Source organism: Suncus etruscus, chromosome 1 (assembly GCF_024139225.1).
Source record: "Suncus etruscus isolate mSunEtr1 chromosome 1, mSunEtr1.pri.cur, whole genome shotgun sequence".
NCBI classification, from domain to species: Eukaryota; Metazoa; Chordata; class Mammalia; order Eulipotyphla; family Soricidae; genus Suncus; species Suncus etruscus.
The window spans coordinates 147,678,244-147,698,152 of record NC_064848.1 but is presented as its reverse complement, the minus strand read 5'-3'; the positions used below and the strand labels follow the sequence as shown (position 1 = coordinate 147,698,152).

General features: G+C 40.9%; 1 pseudogene; it reads left to right on the top strand.

Annotated features, from left to right (window-relative positions):
• Positions 1 to 14,293, top strand: part of LOC126021360 (Y-box-binding protein 2-like) — a 58,081-nt pseudogene extending 43,788 nt beyond the window's left edge.
• Positions 14,294 to 19,909: the final 5,616 nt, after the last annotated feature.

Below are 19,909 nucleotides of genomic sequence, written 5' to 3'. Positions count from 1 at the left end.
TTACAATGGTGCCACATAATTTAGAGCTCCCTCATCTTTCTGATTTCATTTCTAAACTCCACCCTAATCCTGTTGCTTTAGTCATGGAAACTTCCTGTTTCCTCTTTCCTGGTAGAAGATCCCATTCTATCTTCCTGCTTGCAGCTTTCAGTGACATACTATGATATATTATACTAATCAGTAACAGACATAACAAAATACCCAAAGATGGTGACTGAAACAATAGAAATAACAGATGTTTTCCTCCTTGTTTTGATGGCAGGAAGTCCCAGTGCAATGTGATAGCTGATTCAGTTTCCGGTGTGACTGCCTAGTTTTTAATCTGTCATTTCCTGTATGGAGAGGAAAAAGGAGGAGGGAGAGGAGGAGGGGTGGAAGGAAGAGGAGGAGAAAGAAGAGAAAGGAACAGATAGATGAAGGGAGAGAAACAGGAAGGAGAGAGAAAGAGACAGAAAATGAGAAAGCATTCAGGTCTTCCTTTAAAAATATTTTGTTTTGTTTTGTTGTAGCATAATTGTTTTTGGTGAGGGGTGGGGATGGGAGGATTATATTCATCAGTGCTCAGGACTTACTCCTGGTTCTGTGCTCAGAATTTTTCTGGAAATGATTGGGGGACCATATGCCATGCTGGGGACTGAACTGAAATAAACTACATCCAAGTCAAGCACTTTAACTTTTGACGATCTCTTGGAGTCCATATCTTTCTCTTCTATGATTAACAGTCCTATTCAATTAGGATCTTACTTTCAGAACCTAACTATACCGTAGTTACCTCCTAATTATGATATCTTCAAATATTAGTCACATTAAGGGTATTGAATCTATGAATTGAGGAGGATGAAACACAAATTATTCTATAGTACACATAGAATAAAAGCAAATATGGAAGCCTAGAAATCCTGTGTGATTTGTTTCTTGCTTGCATCTCCAGTCTTCTCTCTCTTTTGGTTTTTGGGCTATACCGGGTGACAGCACTAAGGGGTTACTCCTGGCTCTGTGCTCAACAATCATTCCTGGCAGGCTCAGGGGACCCTATGGGATGCCAGAGATCAAACCGGATCTGTCCTAGATCAGCTGCATGCATGCAAGGCAAATGCCCTACCGCTGTGCTATCATTCTGACCAATCTTATCTCTTATTTCTTTTCTCCCTTTTATGAATCTCCCCAACACCAGATAGTTTAGGGCATTTTCTAGAACATTATAGCACAAAGTGTTCTTTGGATATCCTTTTAATGCACTGGAATGTCCTGCCCTGGAAGAGCTCTCTTGGCAGTGACATTGTGGAAGGCCTCTAATCACAGTTGAAGATCAAACAGGCTAAACCTGTAGTAACTTGGGGTTCTCTCTGTTCTTGGCAGAAATTTGTGCTCAATTTAAAAGTGATTCCAAGGAGGTCTGGTTCCCAGAAGGGTCTCCAGAGACTAACTGGATCATTTCGGCAGTACCAGACAATCTAGTGGGGATTATATCTCAAGAGCCAGAAATACATTCAAGCACTTTGACCTACTTTGATCATTTCAAAGTGGAGTGTATCTCAGAGACATAACTAAAAATAAGTGAAAAGAAGCAGGTATCTGAAGATGAAATAGCATATAGCTTGAAACTTAAAAAAAGTCTTTAAACATAGTTAAATACCTTAAAGTTTAAGGAATAGAAAAATATAAATTAAAGAATAACTAAAGGTAATTGAAATAAGAAGTATGGTTATCATGGACAAAAATTTTAAAACACATTTAGGAAAATTAAAAAACCAGGGTTTGGTGGGCTGGACCCATAGAGGGTATGAGGCAGATTTGGTTTGATTCTCCAGCACCTCAGATGGCCCCCAGAGCAGAGCAGATAGGAGTGATCCTCTAAGTGCAGAGCCAGTAGAACCCCCAAAACAGAACAAAACAGACTAATCTCAGAAAAGAAACCAAGCCAATGAAATTCCTAGGTACACTAGACTTTGGTTTAAAAACTCTAGAGACTTTTTGGAGTGGGGTGAGTAGTTTCCCCCTCCTCTGTAACTGCCAGAAGCCCAGCAATCAACCCACACCGTTCAGCCTCAAATCCAGCTGCACGGCTTCACAATTAACTGCAAGAGAAACCAAGCTAAAGAATTGTCCCTGTTTTATATCTCCAAATTTTACAATATGAATAGCCCAGTATGAGCATAGTTCCTAATTTGATGACTAAGTAGTATAAAAATTCACTAATCTCTGGGGCTGAAGAGATAGCATGGAGGTAAGGCATTTGCCTTGCATGCAGAAGGACGGCTGTTCAAATCCCATATGGTCCCCCGAGCCTGCCAGAAGGGATTTCTGAGCGTAGAGCAGACCCAAAAACAAAAACAAAAAAACAAAAAAAAATTCACTAATGTCAATAAGCATAAAACAATAACACAGAAAGCTCAACTAACACCAAACAGTAATTTCTCAGATAGTGACAATAATACCATAATGAGATATAAAAATATTAACAAATTTTAATAAAATATTTTGTGATAATTCCATTTATCATTTTATTATAATAAACAATATAAAATAAATTATTTTATATCTACTAAAAGGGCAGGCTTGGGTTATGAGTAGAAAACTAGGGATTATGATGGAGCGAAGGTCACACTGGTGATGAAATTGGTATTGAAATACTAAATGTCTGAAACAACTGTATTATGAACAACTTTGTAAGTCATGGTGTTTAAATAAAGTTATAAAAACAAAGCATCACACATTAGTACTCTGCCACATTAGATTAAGACTTTTATTTAGCCTGTGACAGAAGTCTATAAACATTTGTAATGATAATAATTGGCATCGACTACATGTTACTGAATATATCTTTTCCAGATGCTTTCCGAAGCACATTCCCTCATCTTGTATCCTTACAAAAATAAGCATTACTATTCCCAAATAACTAATGAGAAGATAATTGAACTGAGATTAGAGTGGGAGAATAGAACTTGAACCAAGTTTTGTCTGACTTAAATTCTTATATAGTAGGGGCTAAGAGATAGTATAGGAGATAAGGTTCTTGGTTAGCATGTGGCTATTATTTATTTATTTATTCCCTGACAACATGGCTGAGTGAATCCCTTTGCAAAAAAATTCTTCTACTTTAGCTACCACCTTACATCAGTGAGAATGGTATATATCAAAAGGACTGAAATAATCATTGATGCTGGAACGCTATGAAAAGGAACCCTCACTCATGGCTGGTAATAATTCCAGTTGGTCCAATCTGTATGGATTACAGCATGCAAATTTCTTTGAAAATTGAAAATAGAACTATTTGTTCCAGTGGCTCCACCTCTCTTGGTGTCTACTCTGAAAACATAAGCTTGAAAAGATATATGCACACCTATATTAATTGCTATGTCAATTATATTAAAAAAGAACAAAACCATCTGAAGCAGAGTATTACTTGGAGCAGGAGAGATAGCACAGCGGAAGGGCATTTGCCTTGCAAGTGGCCAATCCAGGATGGATGGTGGTTTGAATCCCAGCATCCTATATGGTCCCCTGTGCCTATCAGGAGTGACTTTTTAGTGCAGAGCTAGGAGTAACCCCTGAGTGCAGCTGGGTGTGACCCCAAAACCAAAAAAAAAAAAAAAAAAAAAGAAAAAAAGAAGTGGAGGGGCCGGTGTCTGCCTTGCCAGTGCTAGCCTAGGACGAACCGCAGTTTGATCCCCCGGCATCCCATATGGTCCCCCAAGCCAGGAGCAACTTCTGAGCTCATAGCCAGGAGTAACCCCTGAGCGTCACTGGGTGTGGCCCAAAAACCAAAAAACAAACACAAACAAAAAGAAGTGGACTATTACTAAACTCAAAGAAATGCTGAGACCTTGCCTTTTGCTTATAACTTAGATAAAGCTAGAAGATGTTATGCTAAATTAAATAAGTGAAAATAATGAAGAAGGACAAAGTATAGATGACATATAAAGAAACAAGGAAAGAGAATAGACAAAGGTGAAATAATACAAACTCTTGGACTTTGATAACAGAACTAAGGTTACCAGGTGAGAAGAATAGATAGGGAATAGAATAGGTGTAGAAGGGCTGGAGCAGTGGTGCAAGCTGTAGGGCATCTGTCTTGCACGAACTTACATAGGTTCGATCCCCAGCGTCCCATATGGTCCCCCAAACCAGGAGCAATTTCTGAGCTCATAGCCAAGAGTAACCCCTGAGCGTCACCAGCTGTGGCCCAACTACAACAACAATAAAATAGATGTAGAATAGAATAGGTAGAGAAGAATAGGTGAGAAGAGACAGACAACATTGCTTTAAATAATTATATATATAATTTATAATATAAATAAAAAGAAAAAGTTTAAACTTTTCCCCTTCCAAAGCTACATTTTCGAATTTGGAAGAGAAAATGAAAAATAAAACATAATCTAGCAATAAGTCTGTGTACATGATTTATAAGTTTGTATTATTTTTAATGGCATAATTGCAATCCAGTCTATGACTAAAATTTAAGTTCTTTAACCAGCACCCATATGCTTCTGAAATCTTTCTTGTCTTTTGCTGCTGTGAAACATTCATATATACATACATATATATATATGTATATGTATGGATCCTCATGTTCAGGGATAAAATTGCCAATGCACCTAGCATTAGAAAAACAATTTACTTCTTATATAAATATTATACTTTGATGATTAGTTTTATATTTATATATTACTTTATCTTACATTATTACATTGACTTAATTCTTTTGCTAACTGGTGCTGATATACAGTCTGGGTCCTCAACAAACACTGGGAGTATTGTTTGTTTGTACCTCTGGGTATTGCCCTGGAGGTCCCCAAATATCACTGAGGTAGCCCTGATAGTACCAGACCTTTTGGGTACAACTGAACATTGTTTGAGAAAGGTCAAACTCTCAGACTCACTTGGCATAGTTTGTTGGGTTAGGAATCTCCAAGTATCTTAGCTGAGTGCTGCTGGCATATTGACTGCTATCATTCAAAGCCTGTGGTTGGAGAACCTGATTCTTAAACAATTCACTCTATGCCAGTGAACCTGATGCTGGCTGTCGTCAAGAGGATTCTATTATTTACTACATGGAACATTTTATATACCTGTCTGAGTAGAATATTCAAGACATGGTTGTTGGAACCCCCCCCCCCCCAGGAAAATTAATCAAGAGAGAGCAAGCAGGGCTGGAGAGATAGCCCAGCAGTAGGTTGTTTGCCTTGCATGCAGTTGACCCAGGATAGATCGCGGTTTGAATTCTGGCATGCCATATGGCGCCCTGAGCCTACCAAGAGCGATTTCTGAGAGCAGATCGAGGAGTAACCCCTGAGTGCCTATGGGTGTGGCCTAAAAACCATAATATCAAAAGAGAGAGAGAGAGAGAGAGAGAGAGAGAGAGAGAGAGAGAGAGAGAGAGAGAGAGAGAGAGAGAGCGCAAGCCACAAAACACTCTTCTGAAAATAGTTCTGAAATTCATAACTCTAGATGGGTCAGCCCCATTTTGGGTCAGAGGTGACTGCACAACGATTGCATTAATAGGGGTGGGGTGAGAATCACAGAGCTTAAGAAGTAGCTAAGTATGGAAAATGTGGAGAGAGGCTTTGAAGAGAATATATAATTAAACATCTAATTTAGACTTCAGTGGATTTTAAATACCAAAATGTGGCCATAATTATAGAAACGGACATAAAACTGAAAGTAATTAAAAGAAAACCCAAACCAGTTGGGTTAGAAACTAATCATTTTCTGAGGTCTGAGGTATTGAGGCCATTTTTTTAAAGATAGCAATATAGGACCATTGTCTGGTATTTGGCTCTTGAAAATATGTGGAATCCCCTCTAGTTATTTATGGGAGTGCCACTCTACTAGTGCTCAGGATTTATTCCTGGCTCAGCTCTCAGAGATCATCTGTGTTCAGAGAACCACATGGAATGTCCGTGATGATAGTCCCCATTATAGGGACTATCTAAACAAAGACTGGCTGGAAGCAAGAATTAAAACTGCCCAAAGTTAAATGAACATGATGTTTGTGTGTCACAAGTCTGTCAAGAGACCCTAACTGCCATGCATTGCTTAGTTTGTTTGTGTTCAGAAGCAGCATAGCTCAGCCCAGTGAAAAGTTTAGATGAGGGGAGCAGGATAGGGCAAACAAAGAGTTAACCTCGGGGGCCGAAGCAATAGCACAATGGTAAGGCCTTTACCTTGCAAGCGGCCAACACAGGACAGACCCCTGTTTGAATTCCAGCATCCCATATGGTCCCCCAAGCCTGCCTGGAGTGACTTCTGGGCACAGAGCCAGGAGTAACCCCTGTGTGCTGCTGGATGTGACCCAAACAAAAATAAAAATAAAAACAAAAATAAAAAACAAGAAAAAAAAAGAGAACCTCAAATGGACATTTCCCAGATGGGCTGCAAAACACCCTAAGAACAATTATCTTGGTATGGGCTTTCCTATAAGACTAATGGTCCTCATTAGCAACAGAATAGTGAAGAGAAACTCATAACTTGGGCAAGTATCAAAAAGCTTGCCAGGATGTCTTGGGTATTTTAATCTTGTTTTCTTTTTCTGTAACCCCACCATATGTCAATGAGGTAAAGAATGTGGCTTAATCTCTTTCTCTCCTGCCCCCACCTGTGTGTAGAAAGTATAAGATTGGGGTTGGGGGGCCGGAGAGATAGCATGGAGGTAAGGCGTTTGCCTTTCATGCAGGAGGTCATCGGTTTGAATCCCGGCGCCCCATATGGTCCCCCGTGCCTGCCAGGAGCAATTTCTGAGCCTGGAGCCAAGAATAACCCCTGAGCACTGCCGGGTGTGACCCAAAAACCACAAAAAAAAAAAAAAAAGATTGGGGTCAGAGTGGTAAGGCGTCTGCCTAGCCTGTGCTAGCCTAGGAAGACCATGGTTCGATCCCCTGGCATCCCATATGGTTTCCAATGCCAGTAGCGATTTCTGAGTACATAGTCAGGAGTAACCCCTGAGAGTCACCGGATGTGGCCCCAAAACCAAAAAAAAAAAAAGTATAAGAAGTGTGCTAAAAGTCTGTTCCAGGCCCTCACTTTGGCCCAGAGATCCTCAACACTGAGCTCAGTAAACTTTCTATTCTTTAACTATCTTTCTCTGGTGTCTTCATGTTTCTGTGGGTCTGGCCTAACATGTCAAGGATCAAATCTGATTCTGCTGCATACAAGAAAAGTGATCTACCTTCTGTACTATTGCTCCAACACTTCCCATCTAGATTTTATAACTTTATTTAACATATAAATGGCATAGTAATTTGTTGTAATATTGCTATCAAGACACACTATGCTGGGCCCGGAGAGATAGCACAGCGTTTGCCTTGCAAGCAGTCGATCTAGGACCAAAGGTGGTTGGTTCGAATCCCGGTGTCCCATATGGTCCCCTGTGCCTGCCAGGAGCTATTTCTGAGCAGACAGCCAGGAGTAACCCCTGAGCACCGCCGAGTGTGGCCCAAAAACAAAACAAAACAAACAAACAAAAAAAAAAAGACACACTATGCTAATTCTTAATAGCTAGCACTGTCTCTAGGTTCTTCCTAGAGTGTTGTAGTTTTTCAAAGTTCAACTCCACTAAATAGGAAGAGTATGGACTCCTGTTAGCTGGATTGAGACCTTTTTTGGGGAGGGGGAGGGGGTTGGACCACACCCGGTGATACTCTTTAATCCTGGCTATGTTCTCAGAAATTGCTCCTGGCTTGGAGGATCAAATCGAGGTTCATCCTAGGTCAGCCTTTTGCAAGGCAAACCCCCTACTGCTGCACGATCGCTTTGGACCCTGGATTGAGATCTTATTTTAAAAAATATTATTATTATTGGAGGTCAGTAGTGGGTCAGGACAAGAAAGCGTATTTGCACTGAGAACCTCTCAATGAAAGGAATGACTATGGCAGAAGCCAAAGAGGCAGCAATAGAGTAAGAAGCTAAAAGTCAGGTGGGCAATCCTATTATAGACTCACCAATTGGTGCAAGAATTTTTAGTCCCTTGGTTGTATAGGTTAGTTAGTTGTTTTTCTTTTGTAATAGTAATCTTTGGGGCCGAGACTCAGGGACACATATTCTACAAGGGAAAGACCTTTTATGTGACTAAATATTTGTGGGGAGAAAAGTTGAGAAATATGTAAGGGGAATTTTGCAAGCTGCCCTTGAATATAAGAGTGTTTTTATTCAAAGGCTTGTTTTCCCTGCTGTTAATGATTCTTATGAGTGCAGGTTGAGCCAAGAAGAAAAACATCTAGGTCAAAACAATGTGTCCTTGCATACCATCTAAGTTAATGATGCCATGAGCATTGTAACTGCTATTCTTGCATACTATCTGAGTTGATGATCCATTTACCTTGTAACCCCTATCTTCACATACCATCTGTTTGCTGTAATGGTTGAGTAATGTAAAGCTGTATTACCTACATTCTGTTTCCCGCCTAAAGTTTGCCTTTAAAAACCCCAGTTTCAGGGCCGGAGAGATAGCACAGCAGTAAGGTTTTTATCTCGCATGCAGAAGGACGGTGGTTCGAATCCCGGTCTGCCGGGGGCGATTTCTGAACATAGAGCCAGGAGTAGCCCCTGAGTGTTGCCGGGTGTGACCCTCCCAAAAAAACCCCCCAAACACCCCAGTTTCTGGGGCCGGAGAGATAGCATGGAGGTGGGGGCGTTTACCTTGCATGCATAAGGACAGTGGTTCAAATCCTGGCATCCCATATGGTCCCCCACACCTGCCAGGAGCGATTTCTGAGTGTAGAGCCAGGAGTAACCCCTGAGCACTTCTGGGTGTGACCCAAAAAAGCCAAAAAACAAAAACAAAAAAACAATCCAAAACAAAACAAACAAAAACCACCCATTTCTGCCTTCAATAAATGATGCCTATTGCAAGGCAATATGTCTCTGTGAGTGGTATGTGTATTGGATGCAGTCTTCCTTCCTCTTCCCAAGTCCTGTCCTCATAGGCTTTGGGGATAGAAGAGACCCTGTCCCCACCTTGCATCAGTCTTGTCGGAGGGTCCCCTGCCAGAGCCCGGCACATATTTATTAGTATCCCCAATTGAAGAACAAGGTAGGGTTCTTTTGTCTTACTACACGAACTATAGAAAATATATTTCAGCAAGTCTATTAGGCTTTGCCTCAGAGACAAATCAACACTCAGTGTTTCTCACCTCTCTTGTGCTCCTATTCTGAGTTAACAAGCATTCTTGGTTGGATTCTAGGAAAGATCTAGCTGCTTTCCTTTGATTTCCCAAATATCCCCAGATAAAGTTAGAGGGATCATCGTATTTATTATTTATTAATTAATTTACAGTTTTGGGGCTACACCTAGTAGTTTCAGGGGCTACCCTAGCTCAGTGCTTGTGTATCTATCCTGGTTGTGCTTGGGGAATCCATGGTGCCAAGGATTGAACCTAAGGCTTCTTGAAGGTAAATTTTGTGCTCAGTCCCGTGAGCTTGTTTTCTGATCCCAAAGTGGTTTTTTTTTTGTTTTTTGTTTTTTTGTTTTTTTAAATACAGTTAGCTTAGGGCTGGAGCAATAGCACAGCAGGTAAGTCACTTGCCTTGCTAAAGACTGACCATGGTTTAATCCCTGGCATCCTATATAATCCCACAAGCCCCATTGGAAGTTATCCTTCTGAACAGATCCAGGAGTAAGCCCTGTGGGTCACCAGGTATAGCCCAAAAGCAAAGCAAAGAAAACATTTCGTTTATATACTGATTTTAGTAAAATCCAACCTTTGAGAAACAGTTGGGGAGGGAAAAATTCTCCTTTCTACTATTGGTGCTTCTAGACTGGTGAACAAATTAAGAGCAGACTACTCAGAGGAAAGACCCAGTTAATTATGTACATATGGAAAATCTGTAGAGGCATGAAAGATTCCAAAGATGATTAGGCAAAATGGGGTAATATATATCACTTGGGACTAAGAAGAGGGGGTAGGGATTTGGGGATATTAGGAGGAAGATGATTATAGGTCATAAAAATATTACACATTTAGGAATATTAAGTTGAAAATTCAGGTAGGTTTCTTCAATTTATACACCTAACTTCTACTGTGTTACCATTATTGGACAGTAATTTTGGACTATTATTTCACAGACCTATGCTGTTTGCTTCACTGGTGAAGAATGGTTGAAAACCATGGACCCAGCGCACTGCCATCTCTGGATCAGTGTGCACGGGTATTGGACCTTTGCTGAACCAGGTATTCTAACTAAATTAGGGAGTAGAGAATAAGGTTATAAGTTTCTCCTGAGCTTTGATTGATTTCCTCTAAAAATAATTACCATGCTAAAGAAGCAACCTTGAGGCATCCTATCTTATCCATCTTCAATTCCATCTCTAGTCAGAAAAGGGATCTTATTCAAGACCCCATGACACAAACCTTGGTCAAAATTCTCCAAAAAGCATACTGCTACAAAAGAAGATATTCTATTAATCTGAAGTTAGTAAAGTTGTAAGGCTCCTCTAACATTCAGGAGCTCAATTTAAAACATAAAATTCCGGCAGAAATCCACATGTAAAATCTTTTAAAATCCAATAAATTCATGTAAAGTTCCTTAAGCTATTACAATGCAGATTAATATTGAAGCTGTTCTTTGATATTCTACCAATTATGAAGTTACTTGTAGAAAATCTAATTAGTTCCTGTTCAAAGAAAAGATGACCACAAAGATTTGGGTTTATTACCTTTTAAATGATAATGATGGAAAGAATGCCATTCCATTGAGTCATTCCAGGTAAACTGGTCTCTGGGCTGAAAATTCTGAGGCCTTTTTGGAATGATTGCAGGAAGATTCCTCTTCCTTTAGGAAAGCTCAATAGCCCTCATCCACAACTGATATTCTCTGGCATATAAACTGCCCTACTCCACAAATGAATCTCATTAGGCTGCCAACCCACCGAATTGTTCCAGTTCCACATTTTCTGAAACATGCAGCCACATACATGGCTGTGTGACACCTCCACATTTTATAACACTGATAGTTCAGTAAGAATACAGCAAATTTGATGGGGGAAACTATAGAACTTTACCAAGCTCAGTAAGTGAAAACAATAATACAGAAGACTCAACTAGCTCCAACCAGATCAGTAAGTCCTGACTTACTTTAGTAGCACCAGTGGGAGGTATAACAATTTATCACAGATTGACTTTTATGGATCTATTTTTTTTATAATTCCATTTGCCATTTTGCTATAACAAACAATACGAAGCGAAGTTGTTTGTGTCTTCTAAAGGAGATGTGTCTTCTAAAGGAGAGGGGTGGGAAACTGGGAACATTGCTGAAGGGAAGCTCACACTAGTGGTAGCATTGGTATTGGAACTTTGAGTACCTAAAACAACTGCGTAATAAACAACTTTGTAAGTTATGGTGTTATAATAAAATAATATAAAATAAATGAAAAAATGATGATGATGACAATGATACAATCTGTCAAACAAAAAATCTAGGAAGAGGGATTTACTGGAATAAAAAAAAACTTGAGAGTGGATGCATATTCATTAACTCAGACTAGAGAACAAACTTGGAACAGCAGAAATAAGGATCTGGTCTTGTGTTCAGCAGTTACAGTGACATAACAGCTTATTCATATTTTAATAGTTTTCCAAGAGATTCCTGACTATTCATGACAGGTAGTTGTGGGATTTACTAGTTGAATAACATATAATGGATATGCTGTACACATAAAGAAAATGGCACAAAAGCAGGCGTGTATTTTTTAGTATGGTGATCAAGAGGGAGGTGAGTGAATATGAGAAGGGCTTTCTACTGTGTTGTGTCTACTGGCTCATACAGTCCAGTCAGTGGTGTGGAGTCCTTGTCAGTATGAAAGTGTTCTTAAGATAATGTTGGTTCGGGGCCGGGAAGGTGGCGCTAGAGGTAAGGTGTCTGCCTTACAAGCGCTAGCCAAGGAACGAACCGCGGTTCGATCCCCCGGTGTCCCATATGGTCCCCCCAAGCCAGGGGCGATTTCTGAGCACATAGCCAGGGAGTAACCCCTGAGCGTCAAACGGGTGTGGCCCAAAAAAACAAACAAAAAAAAAAGTTAAAAAAAAAAAAAAGATAATGTTGGTCCAAGACCCAAGAGAACACAGAATTGGTTCTTCTAAGAAACATTGTCACATACTCCAACACTGGTTAGATCTCAGAATTCTAGAGAGTCCTAAGTTTTTAGAGTCTTAAGTTTAGGGAAATCATCATTGCAAAAGACTTGGCAAATCTGATTTTTGCTTTTCTTCTCTCACTTCTGGATGAAAATCAGGAAGCAATTAAAAGACAAAATATATTTATTTCAATTCTAAGAATTCAATTAAGGAAGAAACAATTTGGGCAAAACCCCAAAAATGTGTCCAAAGGAGAAATAGAAGACAAAGCATAAGGAGAAATAGAAGACAAAGCATAAGGAGAAAAAAATAAGGACGAAGTTATGATCAGATAGCAAGAAGTCACAAGGTAAAGCAGATAACAATTTACTTTTTTGGGTGGGTCACATCTATGCTCAGAAATTGCTCCTGGCAGCCTGGGGGTGGGGAACCATATGGGATGCTGGGATTTGAACCACCGTTCTGCATGCAAGGCAATGCCCTACCTCCATGCTATTTCTCCAGCCCCAGCAATTTACTTTTATCTGTCTTTTTGGATAAAATTTTCTTATTTTCTTACAGCTTTATTTGAATGCTGATAATTAGGCTCAGTCTTTATAAAGTAATTTCACTGAATTGATGTACTGGAACCGCTTAAAATGACTTGAGCTATGTCTATTTTCACTCCTGTATTAATCCAGTTTCCCAAATACTTACAGAGGCTACAGTGCCATCCAGCTGGTTTTCCTATTAGTAAGTTGATTAAAACTTTACCATGATCATTATTTATTTGTAGGATAAGTGGGTTTTTAATTGAATTATCTTATTTAAATTATATACATAAATCGTATATATTAAATTATCATATAAAATTTAATTTACTTTCTAATCACTTATACCTTCAATTTAAAAAAAATTTACTCAAATAACTTTTGGGGGAGAAATTTTTTTTCTTTAACCCTTCTAGGATCCATCTAAGATGATCTCTATATTAAAGACAGACTAATATGAGAAATACCAAATAGTAATAACAAATTCAACAATAGTTTAATATCTATACCTCCTGAATGTAGCTATCCACAGATTTCACACTCTGCAGAGACTTTGCCCAGTTTCCTTTTCCCTTCACCCACCCTTTTCAGATGTAAAAGATCCACCTAAGCTTGATTAGCATGAGATAGATATATTATTCTGTTAACTACATCTGCTTCCCCCATGTGGAATGGGTCTATAAAATAAAGGTTGCATGAAGAGGATAGTCTGCGTTCAGTCCATGAGGCTGGAAGACCCCCTACCAGATGCTTTTCTCCCTTGTATTTGTTTTGTTATCTTCCCAGTACCCTGGAAAACTTGTTACTCCACTCACCATTTTCCCTGTGTTGACGTCTCTGTTCTCAGGTTCTCTTTTGGTGTAAGTGGAGCCTTTATATCTGGTGTATTATTAGAGAAAAGGATCCAACTGAGAATACAGATATTCCCTTAGCACTTCCCTTACCCACACCCCTACAAGGAAAAATTCTCCAGGAACCCCAAGCCCAGAGTCAGGCAGAAAAACCAGTGCTGGCAATCCATTTCCTAGGAACTGTGAAATGGTTTAACATCTGGAATGGTTACAGATTCATCAACAGGAATGATACCAAGGAAAATGACTTTGTTGACCAGACAGCTATTAAGAGGAACAACCCCAGGAAGTTTCTATGTAGCATTGGAGATAGTGATATTGCAGAGTTTGATGTCATGGAAGGAGAGAAGGATGCAGAAGCTGCTAATGTAACCAGGCCTGGGGGATTGCTAGTGAAGGGCAGCCACTATACCTCTACTGATCTTTCCTCCTACTTTGCCCAACTGACTCACCATACACAGTGGCATAGGCCACTGAACCAGGCAGCGAAAGGGAGAGAACTAAAGACTCTGGGCAACATCCCAGAAGCCTATGCCCTCCACCCTTCTTCTACCAAAGGTGCTTTGTGTGAGACCCTAGGGTAGGCCCTCCAACCAGCAGCAGTAGCCTATAGGTCATTGCTGGGGGAGAAACCAAAGAGATAACCCCATTGGTGGGGGATCAATAAAAGGGAGATGAGTGGGTTCCCCACCCAGATTCCGATTAGGTTCTATTTCAGGGCACCTCAACAGCCTACTGCAGAAGGTGGGATGGTCAGACCAAGCCTCGCCAAAGCCCAACAGCAACACTACAGGATGGAAGAAGAAGAATGCGAAGCCTTTACATTTTAAAGTTGGAATAGGAAAAGTTATCAGAAGATGGGATGAATCACTCTTGATGATTAGTAAAGGAGAAAAGGTCCAACTGAGAATGCAGAATCCTAACCACTGTGCTCTATGCCCCATTGCAAATAGATAAATTGCATCTAATTCTACTGATTTAATATGTTGCCAATTACTATAATTAACTTTTTTCAGACCACATTGTTTTTTTTTTGTTTGTTTTTTTTTTTTGGTTTTTGGGCCACACCCGTTTGACGCTCAGGGGTTACTCCTGGCTATGTGCTCAGAAATCGCCCCTGGCTTGGGGGGACCATATGGGACGCCGGGGGATCGAACCGCTGTCCTTCCTTGGCTAGCGCTTGCAAGGCAGACTCCTTACCTCCAGCGCCACCTACCCGGCCCCGACCACATTGTTTTTATTTTTATTTTTTTGGTTTTTGAATGGTGCTCAGGGGTTACTACTGACTCTGCATTCAGAAGTCACTCCTGGTCAGCTGTGCTATCACTCTGGTCCCTCAGATCACATTGTTAATTAATTTGCACAGTTCTGAAAAAAATGCATGATGTTGTTATATTTTAAATGGTCCTTGGTAATCTTAGTTAATGTTTCTCAAATATTATGATCTCAATTGTGCATATCCTTTTTTTAAAATTGTGTATATCGCCTCGATGGCGAACCTATGGCATGCGTGCCAGCATTGGAACACGAAGGCCTTGCAGCTGGCACGAGGGAAGGTCTGTAATTAAGATATGTGGTGTGGCAGGAGGCGAGTGTGCTGGTGTCTGCTTTGCAGCTCACCTGGCAACAGGGCCGGACTGGCCAGTGGGAGGACGTGCTGGCACTTTGAGGAAATTCTTTAGTTTTGTGTGGCAGTTTGGGCACTCGGGCTCAAAAAGGTTAGCCATCACTAAGGCAACTTGTTTATCTCTAGCACTGTGTGGGTATTCCCTCCCCAAACTTCTTATTTATCACACCTGATTGATCAGAACTGCCCACACCTGGAATGTGCGGGTATAGGAGTCTGCATGGAGAGAGAGAGAGAAGATAAGAGGGAGAGTCAGAGAGAGAAGTGTGAGAGAGGCGAATGGCAGAAGCGAGAATTGGCAGAAGTAAGAATCGACAGCGAGATTCAATAGGGAGATTTAGTATCAGCAATTCAGCAACAGATTCGATAGCTGTAGCATCAGCAAAGAGAGTTCGTCAGCCTGGAAGCCAGTTAGGAAGCCTGCGAAAAGTAGCTGAAAGGGAGACAGAGGCCGAGAGTGATAAGGTCGGGAATTCCACACGCACCCCTCTAACGACTCCAAGAGGCAGAGACCATGCAAAAGCAAGGGGTTCTATTATACAAGCATGCAGGGGCCCTCCTAGAGAATGAGAGCCTCGAACCAGATTTAACAAGCTTTTATATAGCTTACAGTAGGGTGGTCCATTTCAGGGAGTAGGTAACACTTGACATTTGCTCAGTTACATTTTTGAACCATAAATCATAAGGTTTGCAACAGTTAAAATGTCCAGGGCAAGTTCTTGGGATTTAGGAAGGGGTGGGGTCCTCATGAAGATCAACAGTTAAAATGCATCTTTTGGTCAAGGGCGAGTCCTTGGAAAGCTACAGAGAAAAATTATTTTTTTCTTTTACCTTTCAAGAGAGCCAGAAGGAGTAGAGAAATAGCTGCTAGGAAAAGGCTTAGTATGGAGGCCATGTTAGGAGGTGCACATGGCAGTAGGGACTGTGAAATAAAGCTGGCTGACTCCTGGAACTTCATCTGACTGCCTTGTGAATCTCTCCGCCCTCACGTTGCAACCTTCAGACCTGCCAGACCATAGGGGCTGTGGGAGCTGGGCTTAGCTGAGAAAGGCCTCACCAGCCCCCTACCAACAATAGGACTCATTAATTTATATTAACTGATGTAATGATTTTTAATTAAGGAGAGCACAGTTTTGTCCTGCTAAGTGTAAGAATGTTTAGCAACTTTTTTTTTAAACTGTGTAAATCTGCAGAAATCTTCTAATGTTTTTGTTCAGAGAAGTTTATGGAAAAGGAACTTAAATGCTCCCAACTCATTGCAGGTGCTCAGTGTAAGGATGTTTAGCAACTTGTTTTCAAACTGTGTTTATCTGAAAAATGTTCTAATGTTTTTGTTCAGAGAAGTTTATGAAAAGGAATTTAGATGCTCTAGATTCATAGTACAGTGCTTAGTGTAAGAATGTTTAAATAAAGACAAGGGTATGGAAAAAGTTTTTGTGATACGTATAAAGACAAGAATTTGGAAAACACTGGTTTGAGAATGATGTATGCTCAATTTCACCTATGATACTTTTACAGCCAAGTCTACCATCGTGAGCAGTGATTCTTAAGAATTAGAAATTTCAGACTTGGTCTTATGCTAATAAACTTCTGGGGTGAGGCCTTTTTGTAATCAGGCCAAGGATATTTTTCCATTTTCCCCATATTTTTCTGGGCCTATGCAAACAATAGCGATTGCCACTTCACACCTTTACTATATATTTTTTACTCTTATCCTTTAAGGGAAAAAATACAATTTACTGAACAAATAACTGTAGTAGAATGCCTGTCTCCAGTACAGGCAAGGGATGGGAAGGAGGGAGGGGGGAATGTTACATTGGTGAAGGGGGGTGTTCTGTTTGTGACTGTAACCCAACTATGATCATGTTACTTACATAAAAAGTATAGAAAAAAAAGAATTAGAAATTTCAGTAACTTGGGGCAAAAGTGGTGGTGCAGCGGGAGGGCGTCTACCTTGTATGTGGCTGACCCTAAACAGACCTCAGTCCAATCCCTGGCATCTCATATGGTCTCCCAAGCCAGGAGCAATTTCTGAGCACATAGCCAGGAGTAACCCCTGAGCCACACTGGGTGTGGCCCAAAAAACAAAACCCACCCCCCTCAAAAAAAAAGAAAAAAATAAATTACAGTCACTGGCTTAAAATTTCTTTACTATTTCTTAGGCAGAGTCCTTTGGGGGAAGCCTCTTTCTGTGTCTAAAAGAATATTAATTCCAGCTCTCAGAGCAGGAGAACTGATAATGGTAACTTCTCACTGTTCTAAATTGACACACTAGAACATACTTGCTTTATATTAAAGAAGTGCTTCAACTTATTTCCATGCAAAACAAGCTGGAATCAGATATGTGAGTTTGGGAAATACAGGATAAAGCTCCAATCAACCAGCAGGCTAATTTTGCCCTGGGAACTGTTCTTTTCTTTCTAAGCCTCACATCAGTTACAATCCTACCATTGTAGATGGGTCAGAATAAAAGCTATAGCAATTTGGGGGGGGGGTGTCACACCCAGCAGCGCTCAGGAGTTACTTCTGGCTCTGTGATCAGAAATCGCTCCTAGCAGGCTCGGGGGACCATATGGGATGCCGGGATTCGAACCAGGTCTGTCCTGAGTTGGCTGCATGCAAGGCCTGACCACTGTGCTATCTATCCAGCTGTAGCAATTTGATCGATTAACTGTCAGTGTATGATGGCCACCTTTATGTTTGTAGTCAATTCTTATGCCTATTATACTGTACCTAAGCCCTTTCTATCCCCTTATATCTCTCTTCTTGCTGCTGCCAATATCTCAGAAACCCTGATTGTTTTCCCTTTCCTTACTTATTCTGGATTGGTTGCTGTCCCTGTCAAATCCTACTATCTCTGCAGCTAGTCATCCCTTGTGCCTGGAGCACACACCCCCTTTTAGCCTCATGCCATGGGAATTCTATGACTGCCACTTGTGACCAGACTGATATCAGAGATCTGCTCTTCAAGTGGGCCCTAGCTTAGGGACTGATCTAGGCCTGTGACTCTGCCCAGTACATGCAGGAAATCATTGATATTTCCATTGCCTTCCTGATTGCTTTCCATCAACAAATTATCTCATTAGCTGAAATAGTACTCCAGAACTAACATACCTTGGACTTGCTCACAACAGACTAAGGGGGGATGGATATTTGTTTGTTTGTTTGTTTGTTTGGTTTTTGGGTCACACCTGGCCACGCTCAGGGGTTACTCCTGGCTCTACACTCAGAAATTGCTCCTGGCAGGCTTGGGGGACCATATGGGATGCCAGAATTCGAACCACCATCCTTCTGCATGCAAGGCATACACCCTACCTCCATGCTATCTCTCCGGCCCTGATATTTGTATTCTTGGGGAACAATATTGTTAAGTAGTCCTCCAGAGTCGACCTACTTTGGGCTTGATCAGAAAAAAGGGGTTATGCATATTTTTATATGTATCAAAAGGGTCCATGATTCCAAGGCCAGAAAAAACAGAATCACTCCTCTGAGATGCAAATAAACAAAGAGAGTTTATTAGAATCCACAATCTAGCATGCTGGGGTCTGCCATCTCGTAGGAAAATAGCAACCCTGATCCTATTCACAGAGCTCCCTTTATCCCCTCCAGGAATTTAACAAATGGACACTTGCCCTTCGCATTGATTGGTCTTTGCATTGGTTATGAACCTTTGGGATAAGGGGTGAGAAAGGATTGAGTAGTTCGGGGTAAGTCTCAATAAGGTGTGCGGGTGGTTTTCTGACAACTGGTGTGCTGCCAGAGATATCATGGAATTTCCTGATAAGGGGGGAGTAGATGTCCTTGTGGTATCTCTGGCAACAAAGAGGGCCTTATTTCTGGGAATTAGTAAGGTCTACCGAGCTTCTGAGGCCTGTCATGTTTGCAGTCTTATTGTTTTAGTAGTTCTTGGGGAACAATGCTATTATTTAATCTATGAATCAGGGATAGTGGAGATGGCATTAACTGAGGAAAAGATATTATAACCTAGTCAAAATTCCCTGGTACCCCAATTGTATAAGCCCATGAACCTACTCCATTTTCTCCTCTATAGCATCTTGCCTACACCAATTTACAATCCAAAACTCTACCACCAATGGGTCTTTCAACATATTTAATACTTTGTAGCAGTATTCTCCCCCCCCCCTTTTTTTTTGCTTAGATCCTTAAATGGAATATCTTCTTCTGTTTGTTTTGTTTTATTGTTTTTTGGCCAGATCCAGTCATGCTCAGAGGTTACTCCTGGCTATAAGCTCAGAAGTCGCTCCTGGTTTGGGGGACCATATGGGATACCAGGATTCAAACCACTGTTCATCCTGGATCAGCTGCATGCAAGGCAAGCACCCAATCACTGTGCTATCGCTCTGGCCCCTAAATGGAATATTTTATTAAAATAAAGGAGTTCCTGTCTATGAGACCCATGAATTCCTCAATCTGAATGTTGCAGGTGTGTCCTACAAAACCCTGAAGATTTGTCATATTGGTTTAAATTAGCTGTATATCCCCATAATATTGGTTCCACCAAGGGCCTTTGATGGAACTGGGGCAGTCTTTGTATCACAATGACATGGAACCAGGGCAGGATTCATACCATCCTGGCAATGAGATGGCAGATGAGAGAGCCTAAGAATTCAAGTCTGATGAGTTACAATGACAGCCATCAACTAGAAGAAAATGGGGGAAAGGAAGCCTTTACTTTCCCTCAAGACTTAGGAGAAGGACCTGGGAGTCAGGAGTCTCGGCCAGCATGGGTTTCGGCAGACCTCTGTTGTGCCAAAGGCCTTCTTAACCTGGCCTGGGGCCAGGGTGTGGGACTTGAGTCACCCCAGCACC